Below are 6,766 nucleotides of genomic sequence, written 5' to 3'. Positions count from 1 at the left end.
AACTGCGGCAAGCAAAATCACTTCCAGTCAAGATGCCCAGACCTGCCGGCAAACCAGCACTATATGGCAAACAGACGACAGAGACCGAGGGCACAAGGGCGATTCAAGACTCGCCGAGGTCAGGTGAATGAGTGGTGCAATAACCTCCGGTCTCAAGGAAAAGGGAAACCCGTCACAAAGGTGACCTCAGGAAGTCACGAGCCTGCTGGCACATGCCGTATGAAGGTGATGAATCCGAGAAACAAGAAGAGATACTCGGTGCCTTTTGTTGTTTTTGATGACGACAGACAACCCATTCTTGGCTACCAGACCAGCGTACAGATGAAGCTCATACAAGTATGCTGCGATAACTTCGACATGGTTGCTGCGATGACCACGCAAGATGACTTTGCGGACGTGTTTGATGGGAAGCTGAAAGAATTACCAAATGCTCAGCATCTAAATGTAAAGCCAGGCACAATACCTGTAGTGATGCCTACCAGAAGAGTCCCTATTGCGGTAAGGCCAAAACTGAAGGAGGAGCTAAATAGACTGATAAAGATGAATGTCATCACCCCCGTTGAGGAGCCAACCCCATGGGTCAGCCAGATAGTACTCGCTCACAAGAAGAATGGAGAGCTGATAATATGCATAGACCCTCACGAACTGAACAAGGCCCTACTCCGAGAACACTACACACTCCCAGTTCTTGATAATGTGCTACATGAGCTAAGAAGCTCAAGAGTGTTCTCGAAGGCTGATCTCTCGTCAGGAATACTGGCATGTCACTTTTGACCGAGAATCAAGCCTGCTCACGACGTTTCAAACCGGCTATGGGAAATTTCGGTAGCTCCAACTACCCTTTGGTTTGAGTGTGGCATCTGAAATATTTCAGAAGAAGCTGCTTGAAACTCTTAACGACCTGCCATGGGTAGGATGCATTGCTGATGATGTAGTAATCCACACAATAACAGTGCAGGAACATGATGAGAAGCTGAAGAAATTCCTAGAGAGATGCCAGAAGGTTGGGATGAAGCTGAATGCTGACAAGATGGAAGTGGCAGCGAGGACACTGACCTTCATGGGCCACCGTATCTCTGCAGATGGCCTCAGCATTGACCTTGAAAAGGTGCTGGCCATTAAAGCAATGAAAGAACCACGAGGGGTGGAAGAGCTACGTCGGTTCCTAGGGATGGTCAACTACTTGACCAAGTTCATACCTATGGCCACCATGGTAATACACAATCTGCTAAGGAAAGACGTTCCGTGGACCTGGTCCCAAGCACAGCAGGAGGCCTTCGACATGATGAAAGACATGATCACGAAAACCCCTGTACTAGCCTTCTACGACCCTGCCAAGAAGCTGAGGCTAGAGAATGATGCATGTAAATATGGTCTTGGATCTGCTCTGCTGCAAGAGGGCAGGCCTATAGCGTACGCAAGTCTCTCCCTATCAGAGGCTGAACGTCGCTACGCATAGATAGAGAAAGAGATGCTAGCTGTAACGTATGGCTTGGAGAAGTTCCACTATTACACGTTTGGCCGGGAAGTGGAGATTACTACTGACCACAAGCCACTAGTGTCCATCTGCGCAAAACCACTATCGAAAGCCCCAAAGAGACTGCAGAATCTAATTCTGAGGGCTCAGATGTACTCGTACAGACTGGAGTACAAGCCTGGGAAAGAGACACTGGCAGATGCACTCTCCAAAGCACCAACGTCTGAACCACCACATGAGAAAATTGTGAGTGTACACAACATCACCTGCCATCCAATGAAGGATGAAAGGATAAGTCAGATCAGGGGTGCTACGTTGACAGATGACACCCTTGTGACCCTGGCGCAGGTCATCATGAAGGGGTGGCCTAACGAGGCGAGGGACATGCACGAGAGCGTTCGTCCTTATTTCAGTTACAGGGACGAACTTAATGTTCAGGATGGAGTCATCTTGAGAAGCGGGCGGATAGTCATTCCTGCCAGTCTGAGAAGAGAGATGAAAGAGAAAGTCCATCAGGGACATCTGGGGATAAATTCGTCCCTGCGAAGAGCCAGAGAACTAATATTCTGGCCGGGGATGTAGTCAGAGATCAGGCAATATGTAGAATCATACGGGACTTGTGCAACATGACTTGTGCAACATATGCTGCGAAACAGCCAGCAGAGTCACCCATCATCGCCGAGGTACCACAAAGACCATGGCAAAAAGTAGCATCTGATCTGCTGTCATGGAGAGGCTGTGAATACCTGATCACCGTAGACTACCACAGCAACTTCTTCGGAATTGACCGACTGCGAGAGACAACGTCAGACGCAGTGGTGAAGAAGCTGAAAAGTCACTTCGCGATATATGGCGTCCCCGACACGGTTGTTACAGACAACGGCCCCCAGTTCAAATCGGAGTTCCGATCTTTCTCACGTGACTGAAAGTTCCAGCATGAGCTCATGAGCCCAGGGAACAGCCAAGCTAACGGTGCAGCCGAGGCTGCTGTAAAGATCGTAAAAAGGCTTATGAGGAAGGGACGAGCAACTGGCGAAGACCCATTCCTAGGTCTGTTAAGTGTAAGAAACACACCAACAGAAGGAATGACAACCAGTCCAGCTCAAAGGCTCTTTGGGAGAAGCACGAAGACTGCCATGCCTACCAGTGAAGCTAAGCTTAGACCAGGATATGCTGATCCAGAAAAGGAAGCGAGGTCTAAAGAAAATAGGCATGGTGAGAGAAAGAATATCGGCAAGAATCTTGCCCAACTCGCAGTAGGTCATACTGTGATGATGCAGCCTCTGATTTCAGGGAAGAGAGAGTGGCAAGAAGCAAAAGTGTCAAAACAGCTGACGAGCCGATCCTTTGAGGTGACTACGGAACAAGGGAAAACATTCCGACGAAACAGACGACACCTCAGGAAGTGTATTAGGGCAACACACTCACTGCCGCCGCAACCGGGCCGAGTCAGAATCCCTACCACTACAGAAACTACAGTCAGCCCACCACAGAAGCCGCAGGAAGCTGGTGTATTATCACCAACTACATCCGTGCCAAGTGTGCCCCTGCACAACGCTGAACAGTCGCAGCTGGTGCAAACTGCTGTTAAGACAAAACAAGTGATAAACAGCAGTGTTAAAACAACTAGACAAGAGGCAGCCCCCCACGCACGACAGCGCGAAAACGCCGCGTAGCGGCCGCTAATAGAAATAACCCTGCACCTACACAACAATACTTTGACGGGTCTGCCCGAGACGGGTAGGGAAAGCTTAAGCCAGAGTTCTGTCTATTGCACGACGGTTTTGACTACCCACGTAGCTCGAGATTTGCTCGAAATGCGGTAGCAAAATTTTTGGCTAATTGGCGCGCGTCCTATACCGGTGAAAAACGGAATTTTAAACGTTTTCCGTTGAGACACGCCCACGGCAACTGCCAATCAACGCGCGCGCGCTTCTAGCATAGGCCAGCTCTGTTGCTGGGGAAATTCCCTGTGATTATTCCTTACCCGTACTCTAAACCCGGCCAGGCCGTACTATGGCTATCGCCCGTAGCAACGTGCCCCACGTGCCCACGTGTGTTCTTACGATGTACAACCGGTTTGAAACATATTCTACGGATCAAAGCCATTCTAGAGGATTCACATACAGGTTTTGACACGGGATTCACTGCAAGCCTGACAAGGCGACGGCAGTGGACGTATATAACGACCGCCTGGGGTTGACTGGCCCCCCCCCCCCACATCTCGTATCGCTCCCCTGTGTGTCCTGCGCCGGTCGCTGATCATATGACGCACGGCTATGGCCCGTAGCAACATGCCCCAGATGAGTCTAGCACATATGCCGTCCGATAGATGGCGTCACTAGTCTACAAAAATCTATCGTGCGGGGTTTCTTCAAGGGATGGTAGAGGGCGTGCAAAGAGAAACGAGGACGGCCAGCTGGCAGCAGCTCCCCCCCCCCACATCTCATCTCGCTCTCCCGTCTGTCGCTGGGGGCATGTCCTGCGCCGGTCGCTTATCATATGACGCACGGCTATGGCCCGTAGCAACGTGCCCCACACGAGTGTAGCACATATGCCGCCCCAAAAGAAATTCCCCGTGCCCCCCAAAATCCCCCAAAGGGGGTAGCTAACCCCCCCTTCACAAAAAAAATTCCTCCCCCCAATTGGACCCTGTTCGCTGGGAGCTATGCATCCGTGCGCCAGCCTATGGATTTTGCGCACGGATCCATAGCTCCCAGCGCCTGATACTATCGTAGCACGTTCCTGTGGTCGCGTGCGCCTTGCCGCGGAACTGCGCGCAGCATCCGTGCTCAGCAGTCAGGATCAACGCCTCCTTTGCGCATCGCCTCTCTAGTATCCGGTCTTTCTTCCCGACGTAATTGTGCCCCCCGTAGGACGCCCCGTCCTTGTGCAAACCGAAGGTTTGAGTTCATATATGCAGCGGCACGCTTCTCCTACTGCTGTTCTGGTAGGATAAATCATACCAGAATTGCATGGGAATTTGACTAATCTGAATTCGTGGGCAACAGTGACTGACTTGACACAGTGTTTGCTGGTAAGCATGTCATGGACTTGCACGAGAAAATTTTTGGGATTTAAAAGCGCACCAAAAACTATCGAAATCCTTAAATAACCCTAATTACCTCAATCACTACGCCCACCGAATGCCAATCACAATGTTTACTCGGTGACGTGGCCGCTGCTAGCCGACCAACGCGCCGCGTCATGCGCCCAGAGTTTTTACACGAGCGGCTGCGGCCTGCCTACAGTCTACACAGGAACATGTGGCATATGGCATGGTAAAAGTGCAATATACGCGTGTTAGACCGTCTTTCTCTCTCTCCCAATCACGATTTCGTCACGTGACATGCTGTGGATAACGCCCCCCGCAGCGGCTTGTCTTTTTCCTCCGATAGATGGCGCCACGAAGCTATATACAGACAAGGCCGTCGTACACACACAGCACACGGTCATAGGCTAATACTGTATAATTAAGCTGTAGTGTATATTTCGCGGTCGTTGAATTTCTCTTCTGTTTCGCATGATTGACGGAGCAGTTCTTCAGTGATTCTCATGCAATTAGACCTGCGCGATGGCGTGTGCATATGTTTGGTAGTGAATTAGACCCGCTAAAATTTGAGACTGTTTGCTGGCAGCTATTGATCCGTGCGCCGACCTTTGGATTTGGCGCACGGATCAATAGCTGCCAGCGCGTGGTACTTTCGTAGGACGTTCCCGCGGTTGCGTGCGCCTTGCCGCAGAACTGCGCACAAGATCCGCGCTCAGCGTTTGGGCGACACTTCTCTGGTATCCGGTCTCTCATCTGGATCGGGCAGAGTGGTCGAGATACCTATAAGGTTCAGAGAGTAGAGAGTAAAGCATCACACGTTGATTTTTCTTGTATGCTGTTAATACCATTCACATGTTTTCTCATACACGAGTAGTTACAAATATGTGAGGTCCTCTTACTAATTTCAGTTCTGGTGAAGCAGCAATTGACTGTGTTGTATGTTAAGTTGACCAGTTGTGTATTACGGCGTTATGACGAAATGTTAGGATTGTTGGTTAAACTTGATTGGTTTCGTAAACGAGCTCCTAAAAGGGGGAAGATGTTAAGTGATACGTTTATGAGCTATTATGCAAGTAGATGGCGCTACGCGTGCATTCCGGCAACAGAGGCAGGACTGGTATGGCGGGCTTTTGTAATAAAGCGTGACCCGTTGTGTGATCCTGACAAAACGTGTTGTCTGATTAATCTGAGCACGAGCACAACACGTATAACATCATTTATGGCGCCACCCACTAATCATCAGTAAACACCACAAATGATATAAAGATCGCCACGTTCCGACCACTACGATATGCATCCAACCAACCATCCGTCCGTCCGTCAGTCCATTAATCCATCATATCAGAAGTAGATAATATGGAATTATCTATTTCTGATCGTATGCATGTGAATAGTTTATAAAATATTTTTTAATTAGTTAGCTTATATTGTGTAAATGTTTTCTGACCCAGTCATTGCATTGTTATTTATGGTAATTAAGTTTATTAACGGCATTATACATAGTGTATTTATATTTATATATCCGTTAATTTAAATTTTTATATATATTATCAGCAGTGAATAATAGAGAATAATCTCTATTAGTCACTCCTGATATAATCATATTATATATATTTTAATATTTTTCTATTAATCGCGCTATACGCCATGTTTACCGACGTCAGAGGTCAACTATTGGATAATAGGATTTAGGCTTTTTTCGAGGCATTGCAGCGTTTTTCTCACTTTTGGCCAAAATATTCTTAACAAATTAAATGTAAGCTTTACGTTTTATGTCTGTTATATGTGACAATTAATTAACTATAGACGCACGCAGCAATGGCAATAAGCTATATTATACTCGATGTGATGCGGCCATGATGCCGAGGCGCGCCGAGGATTGACACTTTGTGTCTTGCAATCACAGCCTACGCCGCACCAGTCCTTTATATTTTTATAGGTGGAGACCCATTGGAGCACCAAATCGCCGATCTCAGGAACTACGGCATTCTGCTATGTTAGAACCGTTTCCTACGATAGAGTTTGCCACAAATACGAAAATAACACGATGTTTAGCGCACTGCGCTACGTCCTTCTGTTGCATTTTCGCATCTCCGTAATCCGAATATAAGCCCTTCCTTCTCCGTTGATGGGCATGAATGGGGCGTCACCGACGTGACCAGTTAATGTACCGACTGTCTTTCGCCAGCCTGTTTACTTTTCGTAAATAATGAAATGCCCGGCCGATGCATTTCGCA

Source organism: Priapulus caudatus, unplaced genomic scaffold (genome assembly GCF_000485595.1).
Source record: "Priapulus caudatus unplaced genomic scaffold, Priapulus_caudatus-5.0.1 Scaffold175, whole genome shotgun sequence".
NCBI classification, from domain to species: domain Eukaryota; kingdom Metazoa; phylum Priapulida; class Priapulimorpha; order Priapulimorphida; family Priapulidae; genus Priapulus; species Priapulus caudatus.
This window is presented reverse-complemented; position numbering follows the sequence as displayed.